Source organism: Dasypus novemcinctus, chromosome 23, assembly GCF_030445035.2.
Source record: "Dasypus novemcinctus isolate mDasNov1 chromosome 23, mDasNov1.1.hap2, whole genome shotgun sequence".
Lineage (NCBI taxonomy): Eukaryota > Metazoa > Chordata > Mammalia > Cingulata > Dasypodidae > Dasypus > Dasypus novemcinctus.
Window position 1 is genome coordinate 52,327,259 of NC_080695.1, and position 20,915 is coordinate 52,348,173.

The following is a 20,915-nucleotide window of genomic DNA, read 5'->3' on the forward strand; positions in this document are numbered from 1 at the left end:
AATTCAAATGGATACAGAAGAACACACAATGAATGGACACAGAGAGCAGACAACTGCGGGGGGTGGGGCTGGGGAGAGAAATAAATTAAAAATAAATCTTCCAAAAAATAGAAGAAAATGTGGAGCTCCTCCTCCCTGCAGAAGCCGGCCTCTGAGTGCTGCCAAAACCCTTTGTGGCACCCCTGCCAGTGTCTGCAGAACAGCCATAGCTGGCAGCATGCGGGGTGGGGTGGGGAGGGGTCTGGGGCAGAGCAGAGGGCGGCTCCCCTCTCCTCTTGTGAGCCCAACTCCCCTGGGCTCCATTCCACTTCATATGGTGGGCATCAGGGAGGAGGTGCTGTGCAGCTTACGCGCCTGCTGGCCTCTGACGGTGAGAGCTGTCTCCACACGTTTGGATGCTGTGTGTCTGCAAATTAGGCAGCGCCAGTGGCTCCGCCACTGTCACCATTGTTGGATGACACTCACGGGTCATGGCCTGGTGCCTGAGGACCGGCAGGGCCTGGTGCTTAGTAGGTTCTCAGGTATTCACTGACCGGTCCCCGGGAACTTCTCACTGATGATACTGATTTGCAAAAAGCAATTAAACACAGTTTCTTGGAAACCACATGGTTAGATCCCAGCCAGTTCTTGTACCCCATGCACGGCACTTAGTAGGGTTACAGCAGAGATGTCCCATCCACCTACTTGATGCACATAGACACCCTGGGGGTGGGCACCACTGCAGCCCAGTGCCTGGCTTGGCCCTGAACAAGGGGGCAATAGGCAAACGCAGGTGGAGGGCATGAATGCATGACCTCGCTCTCGGTTGGCCAGGGCCCCTTTCTGCTTAGTCTGATCATGTGACACTGTCTCAGAGAGAGAGAGAGAGAGACTGGGGGGAGCCCCAGGTGCCTGACCTCTCCAAAGCAGAGGGGCCATTTAGCCACTTGAGTGCCATCTCACTGCAAACGCTCTCATTGACAAGTACGCAGCAGCGCCATATTCTCTCACCATGTGTCCTGGTTCTGTGCACAGGAAGCTCGACATTGCTCACCACAGCTGCCGGGCCAGTGCGGCCACACAAGGTGGAAGGGAGGCCCACCAGGCACAGTAGCGTGTCCTGTTGTTAGAGCAGAAGCTGATTTCACTTCTCAGAATCAGAATTCCAATGGCATCAGGCTTGGGGTGTTTCCCCAGGTGGGAGAGTACTTTGTCTGCCATCTTAGAAAAGCCATGCTGTGGTCTCTTGCTGAAGCCAGCCTCTTTCCTGCAAATCTGGGGAAGCAGCCAGTCTGGAACGATCTCCCTGTCAGTACGATGCTCGTGAGGGAGAGGGAGAAAGCGTGCAGAGCACTGGGGTATGGAGTGTGTGTGACCCTCTGTCAGCCGAGGGTCAAGTGGGTGATGGATGACAGCTTCTGCCGTTGGAGAGCCACCGGCTCCACCAGCCTGAGACCGAGGCTGAGGTTTCTGCCAACTGGAAGTTTCAGAGCTGCTGGGTTGGATTTTTCTACCTCCCAGCTCAATAGTGGGTGGTATTCAAAATCCCCTGCAACAGTGGTTCTCTATGTGGGGACCCCAGGGAAGATGTTAGAAATCCACATTCTCAGCCCCACCCCAGACCTGTTAAGTCTGACTCTCTGGGAAGGAGCTCAGCAACTTGTATTCAACCAGTCCCTCAACGCTATCCAATAGAAATAGAATGAGAGCCACATTCCACAGTAAAGAAACTAAAAAGAAACAGTTGAAATGAAGTTTTAAAATGCTTTTATTCAGCTCAGTATATTTATGACTGTCTGAAACTGAGTGGACCCCAGAAAATCATGTCCCCAGAACTAATCCATTCCTGTGGGTGTGCACCTAGGGTAGGTGGGACCTTTTGATCAGGTCACTTCAGTAAGGACCTTTTGATTAGGTCGCTTCAGTTAAGGACCTTTTGATTAGGTCGCTTCAGTTAAGGACCTTTAGATCAGGTCCTGCCAGTAAGGTGCGGCCCAGGGTGGGTCCTGACCCTCTGACTGGAGTGCTTTATAAATGGGATAGATATGGAGCGACAGAGAAATGTCACAGGAGTTCAGAGAGAACCCACAGGAGAAGGCAGGGACCCGACAACACCATGTGACAGGGGTCCAGGATGCTGGCAGCCTGTCTTGAGGAGAGGGTATCGCCAAGTGATGCCTTGATTTGGACACTTTCCTCAGCCTCAGAACTGTAAGCCTGCAAGCCGATAAACCCCCAATGTAAAAGCCAACCCAGTTCAGGCATCTTGATTCTGGCAGCTTTTAGGAAACTAAAACTATATCCAAAATAGCATTTCAGGATGTGATCAATACAGAACATTATTATAGATATTTCTCAGTCTTTTTAAAAATTATTATTTTGTGCTAAGCCTTTGAAATCTGCACGTACTTTATGCTTGCAGCCTGGAGACAGATGCTGCAAGGAGGGGTGGCAGAGAGGGCACCTCCAGGTGGCAACATGGTCCCTGAGGCCAAAGTCTGAATTTTCCAGAAAGCCCAAGTCCAAAGGCGCAGCCGGGGGCTTGAATTTCTTCCAGCGTCCTGAGCAGGGCAGCCTTGGCCCCAGGCTGTGCCAGCCACCCTCAGGCTCTCATACTCAGAGGGTACAGTTTGGCAAAGAAAGAAAGCGGCCCTCCACTTGGCTTTCCATGGGGTCCTTCGGCCGCAGCAGGTTGTCCCTTGCCCCCGAGACACTCCTGAAAGTGGGGAGCTGCCTGTGTGCCTGGCTCCCCCACTGGGTCCCTGGGCGGTGCCACATCTCTTGTCATCGTGTTGCTGTGAAACAGCAATTGCATGGGAAGGTGGAGGCCCCGCAGGCATCTCATGCTGGCTGTTCAGTCCCCAGAGATGCAGAGAAATGTTGATGGGCACACCTGGCATGGATTCAAACCTTGGGCTCCACTTGTGCTAAGGGGGTCTCTGGCTGCGCTGCATTTCCACCTGAGCCTTTTAGGTTACAGCAGCATGTCGACTGAGTTTTGGGCCCTCAGTTTGTGGTGGCTGCCAGTCCAAGGGGGTTGGGCCACGGAGGGCCACGACCTCAAGACACTTGCCCGGTGCAGAAGTGCTGAGGGCCACATGGCCAGCACACATGCCAACACTGGAAAAGCTCGGAAAGGTGGGGTGGAAGGGGCCCTGCAGGATAGGGCACTTGCTGCTCGATGCCATGTAGATGGCATTCTAGAACAAGCCACGCCAATCTAAGGCTTAGAAAATCAGCATGGCAGTCTCCTCAGCTCTGATGTGTCGGATTGGCTGGGACACGAGGGAGCTCTCTGGGGTGACAGCAGTGCCCGGTGTCTTGATGGGGGCTGCCCCAGGCAAGGGCCCCGGCCCTTCAAAAGGTCCACGTGAGACCTTGAGTTTCACGCCCAAAGGAAAAGAATGATGAAGGATCCCCAAACTCGTGTTCATGACATGCGTGCCTGAATGTTGAGGGGTGACGTGTTTCTGAGGTCTGCAGTTTACTCTGATGTGTGTCCAGACACGAGCTGCGTGGACAGAGGGTCACAGAGGCGATGGGACAAGTAGGCCAGGGAGAAGAGGTGTACAGTGGGCAGTTCTTTCAAAGTTTCTGCTTGAAAATTGTTGTAATAAAATGGTTGAACAAATAAATGAATCAAGGCACTCAAGGACCCCGCTGTGACCTGAGCATGTGGTTCTGCCACCGGTGTCCTGCTTTGGCATGATGTGGCATCCTGGCCTTGGATGTTCCCAGAATGGCCACATGCCTTCCAGAACAGCCCACCAGACCCTCTCCACTGCTGTGCTCTGTGCCGCAACGTCCTCTTTTTTTTTTTTAATTTTTTAAATGTCTCTCCCCTTTCTCCCCCTGCTCCAGCTGTCTGCTCTCTGTGTCCATTTGCTGTGTGTTCTTCTGTGTCCACTTGTATTCTTGTCAGCAGCACCAAGGATCTATGTCTCTTTGTTGCATCATCTTGCTGCATCAGCTGTCTGTGTGTGCAGTGCCACTCCTGGGCAGGCTGCTCAATTTTTGCGCAGGGCGGCTCTCCTTAGGCGGTGCCCTCCTTGCACATGGGCCTCCCCTGTGTGGCACAGCACTCCTGTGCACATCAGCACTGTGCTGGGCCAGCTCCACACATGTCAGGAGGCCCTGGGTTTGAACCCTGGGCCTCCCTAATGTAGGTGGATGCTCTATCCATTGAGCCAAATCCACTTCCCCAAATGCCCTCTTTATTCCAAATGGAAAGACTCGCTGAGGAGGTGGTGAGGGCGTCCACGGGGCTCCTCTCTCGGGGAAGGGTGGCTGCATGCTCTGGCTGAGCTGCTGTGCCCACGCCATGAAGCAAGCATGCCCACTCGGCTGGACCCGGGTCTGCAGCGGATGCCCTGGCTCTGCCGTGACCAGGACTTGTCTGCTCGGTGTTGACTTTGACCAGCAGCGGTGCTGACCCAGCTGATGTCTGAGAATCCCAAATCATGTAATGTTGGGGAAAGGCTGCAGGGGATGGCCTGCTCCTCTCGTTGCACTGCTCTGAGGTCAGACCTCCAACTCCTGATTGGCTATTTGGTGGTGTTGGGGACGCTTGTTCACCAAGGGCTCCTCTTCTGCAGTTTCCAGCCCATCACTGGGCTCCAAGGAGCCACATGGGGATCCGAGTAGCACCGGGTCCCTGGTAAGGCTGGCTCAGAGGCGTGGCTGCCTGCCTTCCTCTCGGAGCCCAGGCTTTGGTTCAGGCTGGAAGCTGGAATTGGCAGATAGGCTTGGAATTCTCCCAGATCCACGTGGCAGGCACTGGAGGGAGAAGCTCATGGTGGGAGTCGGGGGGTGGGGTGGAGAACCCCGGTGCCTGGGCTTCCAGTTGGGTCAGTGCAGCAAGCTGGCCCTGAAAAGCAGCCTGTGAGTGGCACTGAGGCTCCTTTGGGAGCACTGAGGCAAGGCTGTACATGAAACCGAAGGGGTGCCTCCAGCATGGTTTCCTTCTGAGTGGGGAGACCCCTTGGGCAGCGCTGTAGAGTCTGTTTGAGGATTGAGACTTGGACTTGCCTTAAAGAGGTGGCAGGCAGGACATTGCCGTTGGCACGAACTCGAGTTCACTGAGTGCACTTGGGGTCCAGCATGGCTCCAGCTGCTGTCTGCTGAGAGCTGCTGTCTTTTTTTAACAGAGCCAGTGTTAACAAACGGCGAATGCACCTCAGTTTTAACAGGCCACCGTAAGGTGGTACCATATTGCCGTGTGCCTGTCCTGAAAATGTTTTGCTTTCCTCTTGCACCCTCTGTGGATTTGGTGCTCCAGCTTGCTCTGCACACCTACAGCCAGCGCTGGGCTACACCAAAGCCCTGTTGGTGCCCAGTTCCCATCAGGGCTGCCAGATTGTCACCTCCCCTCACTTTCTGGTGTCCACTAAGTCTACAAAGTATATCTAATAAGGCTCCCAGCTGGTGACAGTTCAGGACACCATACAAGACCACATCAGAGGGCGTTATGTTGGAGAGACAGGCCTTGGGCGGAGTCCTTGATTTGTCAGAGAAAGAGCCCGAGGCTCCTGGCGAGAGGAAAGCTGCCTGGTCCAGATGGAGAACTCTGGGCTGGGCGTCATCATCATCATGAAGAGAAGAGTACAGCGGGAGTTCTAGGGCGTTCATTTTTTAACAGTTTTGGGTAGCATTGCCATGCATTTGCAGAATTGAGACCACGCTGTCGGGCCATTGGATGCATGTATAGTCCATAGCTACATAATTAGCCAGAGGTGTTTCCAAGGCAAGGATCTTAAAATACCTCCAGGATCATTAAAGACATATAAAGTCACATTCAGCATAATCACAGTGATCCCCAGGATGGGTGGTTGTGCTTGAATTCCCTGACAGGAGACCGTCCCTGTGAGATTTGTATGTCCACAGAGTAGGTTTGACTCATCAGGTTTCTTCACCCACCTTGAGTAACAGTTTACTAAACTTCTGCTGCTTCAAACACTTGGGAAAGAAGTCCCTTATGGAAGAATGATATTAATTTTATAGCTGCCTCCATTGCAGCGCAACAGGTGGCATGTGGTGTCATCAATCCCACATCAGGGCAAAACATTTGACCCTGCGTTTTCAGATCACACTTGTGCATCCTGCAATGAGACTGGAGACTGCACAATGCGTCTCCTGAGTTTTCCATGTGGCAAGTCGGGCCGTGCAGCTTGAAGCAGTGTGCGCAGCCCCGTGCATGTGTGCATGTGGCCCTGACACACCTGCACATCAGGGCAGAGCTTCCAGAGCTCCTGCCCCCAGCCTTCCGAAGAGCTGGTGTCTACACAGACTGGGAGTGGCTGGCAAAGTTGCGACAAGTCACCCCCGAGGGCTAGTGGGAAGCAGGCAGTGAGAGGGAGAGGGACAAGCAGACTTGAAACAGCCCTGCTGTGGGCTGCCGCTCCCTGGCTCTCCCCATGTGGTCTGCGCCTTTGGGGCATCCGTGTCCGTGGAATCGACAGTCTGTGCGCTTTTGTGTCTAGCTTAGTTCACGTAGGCTGGGATTTTGAGGTTGGTGCCTGTGGCAGCGTGGGTCAGGTTTCCACTGCTCTTACAGCCAAATAGCCTTCCACTCCCGGAGGGCATGCCTGGTCTCCTGTCATCGGTGGATGGACACTTGGCGGTTCCCAGTTTGGGGCTCTTGTGACTCGTGCTGCTCTGAACACACAGTACATTTAAGCGTTATTCTTCTGTCTTTACACAGAGTACCTTTCAAAGCATCCACTGCTAGCAAAGTTCTCCAGGGCCCAGAATCTGCGGACGGTGGCAACTCTCCACTGTGCAGTGTCCACACAACGTGGAGCTCTGCAGGACCCTGAGCCGTGTGCCCCCACGCGCCCTTCCAGCTTGTAGGTCTTGGCCCCCTGCCCCCAGATAATAACCAGGAGTAACCTTTGCTTCTGCAAATGTTTTGGTTCTTACAGAGCAATGTTTTCCTGACACGGGCCATTGACTCTGATGCCATAAAACAAGGCTTTGGACACAGGGTCCTGTTGACGAGTCTCAATGTCTGTAGCATTCTGTCCCTTCTCCTTTATGGCAGCAGCCAATGCAGGCAGAAGGGTGAGTGGCCCAGATGAGCCTCCCCATGTGGCAGGTTCCCCAGGCCACAGTGGCTCCAAGGGAGGATACGTTCTCCGGCCCCAGAGGGCAGCTGGTGGCTCCTGGGCCCCAGCAGGCCCACCTTCTTAGCCAGCCCTCCTGGTTTTGGTCAGACTCATGACAGCCTCCCCCTCTAAAAGGAGTACAGAGCCCATCTGCATCCCCTCTGTGGGGCTGCCCACCCGGGTCCTGGGAGAATGGGCAGCCTGCGCCATTTTCTGTGACCCTCGTGCTCCCCTTGCAGCAAGACCTAAAAAATCAATGAAGCGAGACCTTCTGGCTTTGTGTGGTGAAGAGAGTTCATGGGTTAAATCACCCAAGAACACGGAGGGGTGGGAAGGAAAGGCCATTGGCTTGTGGTTTCGCTGCTTCTAACTCTGAGTCCAGGGCCGGAGAGAGCACACTCCAGTCGGGAGCTGGGCCCAGCAGTCGCGGTTCCCAGGGTGCACCTGCGGGTAAGTCCAGAGGAGTCCTGGAGGCTGCACTTAGGACCTCGTCAGGTCACCCTCTGAGTTTCGTGGGAAGCGTCACCTTGTCTTCCTCGTTTTTTCTTAACTTGATAAAGAAATCTCCATCTCCACCCTTAACTGCTGTGTGCAAATCATGAAAATCTATAAAACTTGAATAGATTCAGAAAGTCATACGCTGCAATGAAAGAAAACTGTAAATGAATCTTTATATTTGAAGTTTTGCCACTTAACAAATGCGTTGTTACCCATTATCCTTTCACTACTTAACAAACAACTCATAATGAAATACGAAAGGGCTCGATTGGGAGGGCTTTTTCCCCCTCTTTCTTTCAAACACAGCTATTTCCTTGTAGGTAGTAATTTTGTTTTAAGAAGAATGTTTAACATCAGGCCTTTTAAGAAAGTAGGCTTGAGAGAATAATTCTTCCGAAACATTCTGTATCTACAAAAATCTATATGTGGGAGAACTTGAATTATTCTCTAATAGATTTTATTACAGAGCAGGTAAGAATTTTTCCAAGAGACGTCTACTCAAAGATGTTAATTTTGGGTGACAAAGCACTGAAGAGAAAGGAACTCATGAAAAATTGGCCCCGTTCCCTCTTCCATGATTCCGTCTGCTTTCTCGGGCCAGCCTTTCCGTCTGGAGGTGGTGGCTGGAGGCTAAAGGCTGGAGGCACCTGCCGCACACGTCTCATCCATCGACCACCAAGAAGCAGGAGTTGGCACCCGCACTTTGGGCAGGAAGCTGTGCTCTGGGGACCTGGAGACAGGAAGGGGCCCAGTCCCTGGCAATGGACAGAAGGTCCAGGCACAGGGGGTGGGGGTGCTGGCTAAGGCACAGCGCAGTCGAGGGATGTTGATTCCCGAGGATCAGCCCTGTCGTTCGGGGCTGAGGCCAGGTGGAGAGGCCTGTCCTCACCGTGAGGAGCCAGGACACCCCTTCCTTAATCAGAAGTGACCGTTGAGTGCCTCTGGTGGATCCAGGAGTGACTGGGCAGAATGAGGCGCCTGCCCCTGGAGTACAGGCCCTGATAGGGCCCCCAGGGATGACACCCACTGCTCAGTCCAGAGCCCGAGTGCCCAAGCAAAGGGTCGCCAAGTGCTTCCTTGACGGCAGGCAGCCCGGCCGACCCCAAGAGGGCTGAGGGGCAGGCGGCCCCTGGGGTGCACAGCCTGGGCTGGGAGCCCAGGAGAGACTGCTGGACAGAGGGCAGGAGGCACTCCCAGAATGTGCTCCACAAGGGAAAGTGGCCCGGGGCTTCTCCCCCAGATTTTATGACAAACATTTTCAAAGGTTCAAAGCTGAGTGAATGGACCAGTGAGCCGTACACCGTCCATGTAAACACCACAACCCACAGTCTCCCCGTCGGCCTGACCCCACCTCTCCCTCTCTAGCCATTCCTCTACCCGCTTACTTTGGAATATATTTCAGAATAAAGTCGCAGGCGCCTATATACTTGACTCTGAAACATGCCAGCATCTTCTCATTAGGTTCAGTGTTTACATTTTTGAGGCAAACTTTGATACAGAGAAAAGCAAACTTTTCAGTGTCTGTTCTCCTGGTTTTAACAAATGCCTGGATACCTATGTAACCAAAACTCCAATCAAGATATAGACTACTCTTACCATTCCAGAAAGTTCCCTCATGCCCTTTCCCAGCCCCTGCCTCCAGCTCCAGAGGCAGCCCCTGCTCTGGTTTTGCTCACCATCGTTAGTGGTGCCTGCCCTAGAACTGCATGTGAGCCTTCTTTCACTCAGCATGTTTCAAGATTTATACTTGTTGGTGCATCTCCGTGTTCTGGATGCCACAGGTTTGGTTTGTTCTTCCTTTGCTGCACGTGTGGAATCGCTGTTGTCCACTTGGGGCACTGTGGCTGGAGCAGCGACAGGCATCTTGTCCAGATCTCGCTGTGAGCAGGTGCCTTGTTTTCCTCAGCGACGTCCTTCACCTCGAGGGCTCTAGTCTGATGCCAATAGCTGATGGGAATAAGCCCTTCACTCACTGTGTGGTCTTTATTTTTCCATCTTTGTGCTTTCCACCTCTCTCTCCATAGTTGTTTAGGAGGTACCAGCAATTGAACCTGGGAACTTGCACGTGGGAAGCAGCTGCTCAACCACTGAGCTCCACCCACTCCCCTCTCATATATACTTAAAGTGCATTTCTTGTGGACCTCATGTATTTGGATCTTGAGTTTTTCAAAACGCTTTGCCAATGCTGTCCACCGTGTCATTGGAATGCTGTGGCCCCATCTGTCCTACTGTGGCTGATGAGGTTGAATTGGGTCTGCCACTTGATTTTTTTTAGGAGGTAGCAGGGATTGTATGTGGGAGGCAGGCTTTCAGCCACTGAACTACATCTGCTCCCCAATAAGAGTAGGTTTTCATTTGTTTTTGATTTTTTAGGAGGTTCTGGGGCTTGACCCCAGGCCTTTGTGCCTGGGAAGCAGGTGCTCAACCATTTGAGCTATGTCTGCTCCCTGCCATTTGGTTTTGTAAGTTTGTTTTTCCCCCAGTTTGCAGTTCCTCCTTTTCTCCCTTTTGAACATTAACTGAACTTGTAGAATTTTACTTTATCTATTGGATGTTTAGCTCTAACTCTTGGCATTATGTTTTAAGAGTTGCTCCAGGGATGACAATATACATCTTTAGCTCATCATGGACTACTAACTGATTCCTCTAAAAAAATACAAACCAAACCAGCAGCCTCCTGAAGTGCCCATGATGGGGTGACACTGGGTAAGAGCCAGCTGGGCTGGGGTGACTCTGGGTAAGAGCCAGCTGGTATGGGGACACTGGGTAAGAGCCAGCTGGGAGAACAGTGAGGTTGCCCTGTTACTGTTACAGTTAACTGGAAGAGGGCATTCAGGCAGTTCTGGCCAGGGTGACCCCAAATATATAAACTCAGGCTTTTCATCCAGAGTGAGTTCATCAATATCTTACTAATTAATGGCAAGCAGTCCCAGGAAGTTCCGTCGCTCCAGCTTTTAGTCACCTCTGTGAAGAATTCAGAGGATCTGGTAACTGCTGGATACCACCCTTCATGGGGAGCACTGAAAGCTCCGCTGTTTCCAGGTGCGACAGCAGGGGACCCCTCACCTGCATGCTCAGAAGGTGAGCCACAGGAGGTCATGGAAGTCCTCACCCATCGGCGCCGTTTGCCACCTGGGTCTCCAGACTCTGTGTCCTCATCCGGCCTGCTCCTTTCTCTAACGGGGACGCAGCCTGGAATCCAGCCCCCCGGGTTCTCGGTGATCAACCCCTGCCTCCCAGCCGGGCAGGCGCCACTGCCCCTAGGAGCCTCCTCCAGGGTGCGCTACAGACCCAGCACCCAGAGCCAGGAGCCTGAGGGGAGCAGGGGCATAGTGGAGAGCAAGGCTCTTGGGGAGCAGGGGGCTCAGCGCATGCCCGGGAAAGGAGGGGGGCGCTCCCCTTGGACATGCCAGTTCCCTGTAAACTTCCTTGAACTGCAGCTCTATTGGCCGCACTGCTCGCTGTTGCCTGCTGTTACTTGCTGCCACTGCCCACTGTCACCCGCTGTCACTTGCTGCCTGGGGTCACTTGCTGCCGCTGCCCGCTGTCACCCGCTGTCGCCTGATGTCCCTTGCTGCCTGGGGTCGCTTGCTGCTGCGGCTCGCTGTCGTCCGCTGTCACTGCTCCTGGGGCCTTGGTGGCTGGCCTTGAAGAAGCTTCACGTGCTCATCCCGCCCGTGGGGAAGTCAGGAGACACCTCGGCCAGGAGCACAGGCTGGGCTGGGCTCACCCCAAACTTTCTCACTCCACACTTTGGTCATCCTGAACCCTCTGAGCCTCAGTTTCCCCACCTAGAAGAAGAAAAATAATGCGCCCTGCTCCTGGACATGTCAAGGATTGCATGAGACCATGGAGGGGACCCTGCTTGGCATGGCCCCTCAGTGGTGCCTTGTCTAGAGAGGGGACATGATATTGACGTGCAGAAATGGCCCGTGTGCCCTGTGCCAGCTGTGCTGGGCAGTGATTCCGGGGTCACACGGCCAGTGCCCCCAGCACAGACATCACATCATGTCTGTCCCAGAAGACCTGGCCACCGCACCAGCTGCCATTGAGTGCATGGGACCCGGCGCCATTCCTCAGTCCTCATCCTTGTCTTCCCCAATGTAGTAAGGCTGTGGGGGCCGTAAGGGACCCGGGGGCAGGGGCTGCTGTGAGGCCACGGTCCCTGGAGCCAGAGGCCCCTGGTGGTCCTGGCCCCATGGCATCTCTGCCCATGCCACTCCCCCACAGATTTTGGGGGCTGATTCCATGTGCTCCAAGGGGGTGGGGTGGGTCAGATGGCAGAGCCACCTGAGGCCCTTTAGAAGAGCCGGGCCCTGTCCCCGAGGCCAGGGTGATGCTCATTAGTATCCGTCACTTTCCTCTTTACTGTGCCCATGGCCATTGGCATGAAGTTGGCCACTACCTGTGGGACGTCTCAGCATTGGCACTGGCCAAGTCCCCAGCATCAGCCACTGCCCATGGGACATCCCCGGCTTCAGCCACTGCCCGTGGGATACCCCCAGTGAATGGAGAGCCCAGCTGAACTCCCTCTGGGCTTTATCGGGGGCATGGGTGCCAGTAATTTGTTTACAGCACTGTGGTGTTTGTCAAATAATGAGCATATTAGGGGCTTGGAGATGGAGGAGCGGGGCTGGGATGGCACAATGGTGTGCTCCCATGTGATAAGTACAAATCCTAATGCCGTCACCCACGCTCGCTGCTGGGGTGCCTGTGGGGGCCGAGCCTGTAGCAAAAATGAACTCATTTTGGGTTCATTTTGGGTTTATCAATTGGTCAGAGGTGTCCATGGTTAAAGAAAATGTTAAGAACAATGAGCTGAAGTTGTTTACAGCTCACTGAAAGGGGACTCTGAGAGGCAGCATCCTCTGTCTGTGGTTGGGAAATGTTCCTTTACACCTGAGTTGAACGTGACAATATTACCTCAAGTCTTGCACTGTGGCATTCTCCTCTCCCCATAATTGTGAGCTCACTCATGCTGACTCCTTTTTCACAAGAAGTCAAGCCAGGCCATTTGGTATGCCCACAGCAAATGTTCATACATGCCTGCACCGTGCCAAGACGGCTATTAGTAACAGAGAAGTGTTTAAAAAAAAAAAAAAATCAAAGGACAAGAGAATCCAGGGCCCCAAAGCCACAGTGTAGTTCTAGAAATGCACCAGAGTTGAGACACCCCAAAACCCCCAGGCTGTGCACTTTCTAAGCACTATAGCTGAGCTTCACTCTTGGCCATGAGCTTCCTGGCATCCAGAGAGTAAAGGGAAACATGACCATGTGAAATACTTCCAGACATCATAAAAGACAAAAATTCTTTCTTTCTTTTTCTTGGCAGAAAATATTCTTACCAGAACTAACTTATAAAGGAATTATTCCATCTTATGTCTCCACTATTAGGACACATCATAGACAAATAGAGAAATCTTAAGATAGCCTACTAGCAAATCTTAATTTCCAAAGAAAACATGATAGAGAATGCCATGTCCTTGTATTGGGCCATTTTCTTTCATAAAGCAGTGGGCATGACACTGAAATACAACCCATTGAAAGCAGGTAGACTAAATAAACCTTCTTGAATGGTTGGGTTTGATCTAGGAGAGAATCTCAAATACCTGGAAAAACAGATGAGGTATAAATACTGTGGCCAGTGCTCTGCCCAGAACACCTTAATAAGAATCAGACAAAAGGTGCCTTGAGGGCTTGCTCTCATGCGTGCTCTCTTGCAGGAGCCTCGACTGCAAATATTCTGGGTGCTGGCTATGAGTGGAGCAATTTGCTTTAAGCAGTTAGGCCCTAGTGGTCAGGTTGAGCTCCTTCGGGGAAACTAAGAGCTTAACCGAGACTGAAGTAGAAGCAGGGTCATTCTGAGTCCTAAGCCTGACATGGTCAGACAGGCATGAGCAGCTTCTGAACTCACATGGCCCAGGGTGCAGATTGATTGCAGAGAAAGGACTTTCTTTAAAATAAGAACTAAAAAGTGCTGGGCAAAGTGAAGAAGCGGGCTGCCGCTGTTACTGAAATGGACATGACATTGCTTTGGAACATGCGACCTGGGCGTTTTTCTTGCGTGAGTGCATGATCAGGGATCACGGGTGCCAGAGAGCATCAGTCTTGAGCGGCAGACCCCCCTACTTGGAGGGACAGACATGGGCCACACTTTGCCATGAATTCAGGACAGAGCATTTGTCTTGAGATTCATTGACTCCAAGAGGTGGTGAGGCCCCTGCTCAGTAGACTGGTTCATTCTGATCAGTCCTTGGCTTAATGTCATCCAGCCTGGCGGGTGATCTGGGGCTAAAGTGGGCACTGGTGCTGCTTTCAGCTCACAGGGCATTGCTGTTAGTTCTCACAGTGAAAGGCATTTTGCTGTTTGAACGCTGAGCATCTTTGCTCACCCCGAGGGAAAGGAAACAAGCCGGCTGTGGATATTGCCGCACTTGAGCTCCAGTGGGGCATGCCCTGCCTGCTCGCCATCCTGGATGTCCTCGTGTCCAGTGTGGGCCCGTGGTCTAGTTTCAGTGTCTCAGAGTCTCTGGCCCCAGGAAGCACCCACCAGGGTCGCCGAGGAAGTAGCCCTGCTCCCTGCGGCTGACTTGGGGAAGGACCCACTCTGGGGCTGTGGCCTGCGACCTCTCTCCTGGGTGCTCGTGTCTTCTTTTGGCCTAAGGTGGGCTTTGGCCTGAGGTTCAGTAGGCCCCTCACTCGAAGGGCCCCCGTTCCATGTCAGACTTGAGACTTTGCCCTCTTCCCACTGTCTCCTGAGATGCTCTTATGGCTGAGATGGCACTTGGGGTCAGTCCCTCCCCCTGCCCTGAAGAGGTGTCCTGCCCTGGTGACTGGCGACATGCAGAGCTGCGTGAGCCTGACTCAGGTTCTCAGCCAGGTGAAGCCATCCCTGTAGATGGGGGGCAATGAATGGAGACATTCTGGGTAGTCACAACTGTGGGTTGTTGGCATCCAGTGAGTCAAGGTGAGGGAGGCTGCTGCACATCCCACAGGGCACAGGGCAGCCCCACAACAAGGAGCGCCCCAGCCCCAAACATCAGCGGGGTTCAGAGAAAACCCTGCTCTAAGCGGTGTCGGAAACTTTCCAACTTAGGGAATGTAACACTGGCACTGGGTGCTGGTGACGGGCACAGCCCTCTCCTCCACCTTACGTCCACACACCCATTGCATCCATAAGGCGTGATTGTCACCCTTGCTTTGCAGGGGAGTGAAGGGAGGCCCAGAGAGGTTAAGAAATTGCCCAGGATCACATAGCTACTTGTGGCAGAGCTATTCCGTCCAGGTCGCATAGCCAGAGCAGTGTCCCTTTGCTGCATTTTCCCAGCCCACTGTGAGCCCGTGTGGCACAGAGAGCAGGTCTAGCTCCTCCCAAGTGCAAACCCAAGGGTGGGCATGTGGCCTCAACTGGGACTCCTTCACCTTGGTGCCTTTGCAACGTGTAAGTCTGACAAATGACCTAAAGGGTCCCAGAGCCACAGCCATGGGGGGCCCTGCCTGCTGGCAATGGAGGGTGACTTTCCCCTTGATCTGGGCACAGAGGTGGTTGAAAGACACATGCCCATCTTCGATCCCTCGCATGGCGCCCTAATAGCTCGTGCCACGTCCTCCCCAAGCACTTGGTTTAGGAGAAGTGTCTGATTTAATGGGAATAAAAAGGAAGATGCCACAGAGTGGGCCATTGAGCCCATTCCAAGGACCCTCATTGCCCGGTTCAGTGTTTGTTGTTGCACTTCTTAGCATTTTGCTTAAGCTGTAAGGCCGGGGCTGTTCTCCTGGAAGTTCTTTTTGAGTGTGTGTCTGCTCTTGTCCATGCGGGGAGGGCAGTCTTGGGATGGGAGGCTGACCACTCAGGCTCGACTCAGTGGGGCGCATTCCAAATCTTATGCCAAGGTAGTGTCCCAAAGAGCTGGACAGAGGGAGGAGCGGGAGGGTGAAAGTAGCACTGTCACCAACTGTGTCATTTTGTTACTGGACTGTCGAAAGGGTGGTTCAAAATGAATCTGAAACACACCAATAATGCTTTCCATCTCGGCCTTTGCCCTTGCAGGGTGCCTGTGGCTCCCAGCTGCGCCGTTTGGACTCCAGTCAGCAGGAACGTGACGCAAAGCCGAGGGAGTGAAAGGCTGCCAGGTGAGTCTCCTCTTCTGCTTTGCCTCTTGTAGTCCCAGAGAGCAGTCACGCTGCAGGGGGCCGGCCTTTCCCTTTGGGGTGTGTGCACCTCGGCTGTCTCTGCGTGCCCCATCGGGCCTAGCTGCGGGCCATGGGGCAGGGCTCAGGAAAAGAAACAGGAAAGAATGAACAAAGGAGCATGTCTGTGCTCTCCAGAAGCTGCCAGCCCCATGGTACTGAGGAAAGCCTAGTCTTCACGTCGCTTGCTTGAAGTGAGTGTGTTTATTGATTGTTCCAAAACACCCCCGGGTCAGCGCTGCAGCCCCAGGCTTTATTCAGTTTTCCTTAATAACACGGGGAACATTCTATTGAAACATTGAGAAAGAAATGCAGATGCACGGGACACGGGCGTCTGGAGATGGTATTGAAACCCAGAGCCTGAATTAGACAAATGCAGTTAAAGCATCGTGATGTAACTCATGCTGCCCGGGATTTGAGAGCCGCGTGTTCCTAGAAGAATGCCGAGTGGGAAAAACATCAGAAAGATGAAGTGAGTTTATTATGAGTGTCCGATAGTTGCCGAGATGTGGAGGGGAGTGAGGAGAGGGCCTGGAAGGGAGTCTTCTCCAAAGTTATGTTAGCAACTTGCACGTTTGGGGGAGAGTGGAGAAGCTCAAGCATCTTATTTTCATATGTGGTGCAAGAAATAAAGCTCTAGATGATTCTCTGTCCTTATTAAAATCCAATTACAGAATAGCTCAGACTTAAACTTGGAGCACTGTGAATGCGGTGTAAAAGTTTAAACAGCGCATTTCACACGGCACTTCCTCCATTCACGTTTCTCACCATGGATGATCGGGTCTCAATGTGGAGCAACTTTCTGGGGTTTATTTGGTGAAGGGAATTTGAAAGAACCAGCTGCTGAATACATTAAATTGCATCTTCATGATTTATTTCTTTTCCTCCTTAAGGAAAGTGCCTTGCTTTCGCAGTCCAGCAATTAATACTCCTTGAGCTGGGCCGAGCTGCATCCAAGGTTAACGCAGCAAGTGTGTGGCACTTACTGGGCATGTGTAATTTTGCTCTGAGTGATGTAAACATGACCCAGACCAGTAAAGTCAAGAAGGAAAGGGCCAGCAACCCTGCGTGCTGGGAGAAGCAGTTTAAGAAAGGCTCTCTGGGGTGCCAGGGTGGGAAGTGGGGAGGAGGACGGAGGCCTGATGCTTGGAGGCGAAAAGTTCAGAGGCTTCTGAACACTTAGAAAGCTTAGAATGGAGAGGCAGCCAGACCCGACCACTCAGGCAAGTGGCAGAGCTGCTGGAAGAATCAAATGATTTCCCTCAAAAGGCATTTACCCCGCTGTTTTCCTATCATGTGGCTTTAGGGAAATATGCAGGCCAGGGAGGGAGAGACAGCAGCCAGGGAAGGACAGCGGCCAGGGAAGGAGGTACAGCAGCCCAGGGGGAAGTACAGTGGCCAGGGAGGGAAGGACAGTGGCCCTGGGGGGAGGGACAGTGGCCAGGGAAGAACAGTGGCCTTGGAGAGAGGGACAGCAGCTTTGGGGGGAGGGACAGTGGCCAGGAAAGGAGGGACAGCAGCCCACAGGGAAGTACAGCGGCCATAGGGGAGGGACAGCAGCCATGGGGGGAGAGACAGAGGCTGGGGAGGAGGGACATCAGCCAGGGGGAAAAGACAGCAGCCATGGGGAGAGGGACAGTGGCCAGGGAGGGGGGACAGTGGCTGGGGGGAGGGACAGGAGCCAGGGAGAGAGGGACAGTGGTCAGGGAGGGAGGGCCATCAGCCCAGGGGAAGGTCAGCAGCCAGAGAGGGACAGCAGCCCTGGAGGGAGGAGCCGGCTGAGCCAAGCTGGGAGGAGGCAAACGGGCCTCAGGTCCCTGCAGACGCCCCTCAGAGTCTGGCTTGGCATTAACGCCCTGGAAAGCTTTCCCTGGGAAGAGGGTCCAGATGTCAGCCTAGGGAAGGGCTGAGTCTCCTGTGAACCATCCTGCCACTCGCGGGGAGTTGGCCTGGAGGAGGCTCCCCCCAGGGACAGCCTGGCCCATCCTGGAGGACAAGGTGGAGCGTTGCGGCAACCCCATCCGTGGTGAGCTCCGCGTGGGGCCCCTGGTGCAGATGCCCAAGGAGGTCCCAGCCCTGCAGGGTCCCGCGTCACTCAAGTCCAGGCCAGCGGCCCCAGGTGCTGAGTTCTTGGAGCTCTTCATGTGCGCTCTCCACGTGCCCCCAGGACGGCTCCACAACACGATCAAGGTCATCCCACTGACAGGTGCAGAGTGGGGGCTGCTCGGCGCGGGCGGCTGCGGTCATGGTCGGTCTCTGTCAGGGGCTCTGGGCTGCTCTCCCTCTGCTCTCCCCCTTGCATCACACCTCGGAGGACACAAGGGTGCTTGTGAGCCCCAGCCTAGCCAGAGGACCAGGACCTGCAGCCCTCGGGGATGCCTGCACCAACCAGCCGCTGGGCACGGGTGGGTGGCCAGAGGTGAGACGGGCTGGTGGGAGGGCATGGCATGGACTACGGGCCCCAGAGCCTCCCCAGCTGTTGCCCCATCACCACCTCTGGAGCACGAGTCCCTTTCCCCTCACAGAGCAGCTGTTTGGCCCGAGCCCACGCTGGCCCTGCTCTGCAGCCACCGCGGGAAGTGAAAGGGTCTGATGGCACTGCAGGGTCCCTACACTGTGGGTCTGATGGCTTCAGGGTCCCCACACTGTGGGTCTCCTGGGGCCCTCGGGGTCCCCACACTGTGGGTCTCCTGGGGCCCTCGGGGTCCCCACCCTGGCCATGGAGGAAGATGGGAACCTGACTCACCAAGTGTGCACAGAATAAGGTGGGGAAATAGTTCTGGAGGAGAAAACCAGGTCATTCCTGATGCCAGCTGGAGCAAAAGCATCCACCTGGGAGCCTCTGGTCCTGTGGGGGCAAGGCAGGTGCACAGCGGGGGTCGGTCAGGTGGGTGCTCTGCTGCTTGCTCTAGAGGATGAGCTCTCGTGCTGCAGGTGTGCTAGGGAGGACAACCCGCTGTGGTCTCGGGAGCTGGGGGGCTGCAATGAGAAGGTAAGAGGGATGGGGGCAGGTTTGTTCCCAAGGCTGCCATCCCCCAGATGCTTGAACGTGGAGGTGTCTCCTCACCAAGCAGGAGGCCACAGGGCTGTGGTCAAGGCGGGGGCAGGGCGGCTCCTTCTGGAAGCTCAAGGGGGGACCGCCCCGTGCTCCCCTGCAGCCTCCCAGCATGGAGCTGCAAGCTCTGGCGTCTGCCTCGGTCTTCACACGCCTTCTTCCCTCCAAGTCTCTCCGAGTCTGAATCTCCATCCCTCTGTCTTCCAAAGATGGGGGTTCCTGGGGTGCAGGGCCCATTGGTCACCCTGTTACCTCTGCAAAGGCCTGTTCCTGGCAGGGCCCCACTCGGAGGCACCGAGGGTTAGTACTTGAACGTGTCTTTTGAGGGACACGGTTCACCCCTCTGCAGAGGGCGAGGGGGCAGGATTCAGATGAGCACGGTGGGCTGAAGAGGGGACTGCAGGGTGGCACTGCATGCTGAGGGCGGCAGCTGCTTGGGGAGGTGGAGGCTCCGGGATGGGGAGTGGGTGGGGACAGGGACCAGAGGGCACCACAGGCAGCAGCTGCGGGGGTGTGGCCCTTCTCACGGGGAGGGCGGGGGAGGCCTGGAGCCATGGATGGAGTGGCAGTGGCTGTGCCAGCAGAGGAAGGCGGCGGCACAATCCAGTGTAGGGGCGAGGCCCACAGCTGTGAGGCTCCCACAGGGAGCTCCACTAGCTCCTGGTGGCCAGTGGACTGTGGAGCGAAGCCCCCAAGAGAGGCCGGAGGAGGGGCCGCTCAGAGGAGGCCCGCCCCAGAGGAAGGAGGCGAGCCGGGCAAGATGGTGTGCTGGGGAACAGAGCGTGGCAGGGAACATGGCGTGGTGGGGAACATAGCGTGGCAGGGAATGTGTGGAGAATGTGGCATGGCGGGGAACATAGAGAGGCAGGGAACATGGCGTGGTGGGGAACATAGAGTGGCAGGGAATGTGTGGGGAATGTGGCATGGCGGGGAACATAGAGTGGCAGGGAACGAGGCGTGGTGGGGAGCATGGTGTGGCAGGGAACGTGGCATGGCGGGAAATATGAGGTGGTGGGGAACATGCAGTGCTGAGCCCTCGGGGGGCGAGTTTTGAGGGGTGAAGAGCAGTGGATACTGTGGGGCAGCTGGGGATGCGCTGATGAGATCCAGTGAGTGAGGAGGCCGTGGCGGGCACGCCCAGTGACTAGACCCCTGGCTGAGCCGTACAGCCCTGCTCCAGGGTGCCCTGGTGAGCCATGCTTGCACGGCTGCCCCCCTGGACAGTCCCCTCGTCCTTCCAGGTGGGAGCAGAGGGCCTGGGGGAGGTAGTCCTGCTGGAGGTCGGGCTTGACTTGTCCATGTCTGTCTGTCCTGGAAACCGTGGGTGACTGCTGGTCCTACAGTCGGGGGGGCGGTTACTGGCAGTCCCCTCCTCTCTCATCACCAAGCAGCATCTCAGGGCACTGGTGCAGGCCACCCCCTCTTCAGAGGGAATAAATCGGGTGCCTGGCTGGGGGGCTCCTTGTGCCGCAGACCCTGTGCGCAGAGGCCTAATTATCCTCTGTTGGGGGGAGCGGACCTGATGGAAAGCAGCAACAGCAGCAGTGGTTAGAGCTGCAGGGACCCAGCCAGGGGCTCCCACAGGATGGGGGGCAGGGTGAGGAAACCTCCGGGCCTTGCGGTCCCCACACACACATCCGGCTGCACAGTCTTTGCCTGGAAAAGGGATTGGGAGCTTTCCCTTTCGCTTTTGTGAACAGACCCCCCCTCCTGCTTGGGGAGGGGAATTGATGGAATGAGAACCGATTCATTCTGTTTCCATCTGCAGCAGTGGTCATGGGGTGATGTAACTCAGTTTCTACCTTAGATCATTGTTTTAATCTCGTACTTGAGCACCATCATTTAATTTGCACATCCAACTGGAAACATTGATTTTCAGAGGCATTTATTCTGTGCATTATATAAAATCCTACTTGTACCGTACTGGAGCCGGGTTACTTGGAGGCTTCAATAACCTCCAGCTGGCTCCCTTTTTTCCTTGTTTCCCATTTGTGCCCACGTGTCGTGGCAGCTGTGACCCTCAGTGACTTCTCTGTGGAACTGGGAGGTCCCCGTGGCTGTGGTGAGAAACGTGGTGCTGGCAGATGATC

The 20,915-nt window shown here is 54.7% G+C and overlaps 1 protein-coding gene across 6 annotated transcripts in view; it reads left to right on the plus strand.

The window, feature by feature from the left end:
• Window positions 1–20,915, plus strand: part of LOC101437752 (transport and Golgi organization protein 1 homolog) — a 173,929-nt gene that overhangs the window by 44,127 nt on the left and 108,887 nt on the right. For all 6 annotated transcript variants that reach the window (XM_071211305.1, XM_071211306.1, XM_071211307.1 and 3 more), the window contains one exon: window positions 15,631–15,713. The gene's annotated coding sequence lies outside the window, so the exon portion shown is untranslated. The remainder of the gene's footprint in view (window positions 1–15,630; window positions 15,714–20,915) is intronic.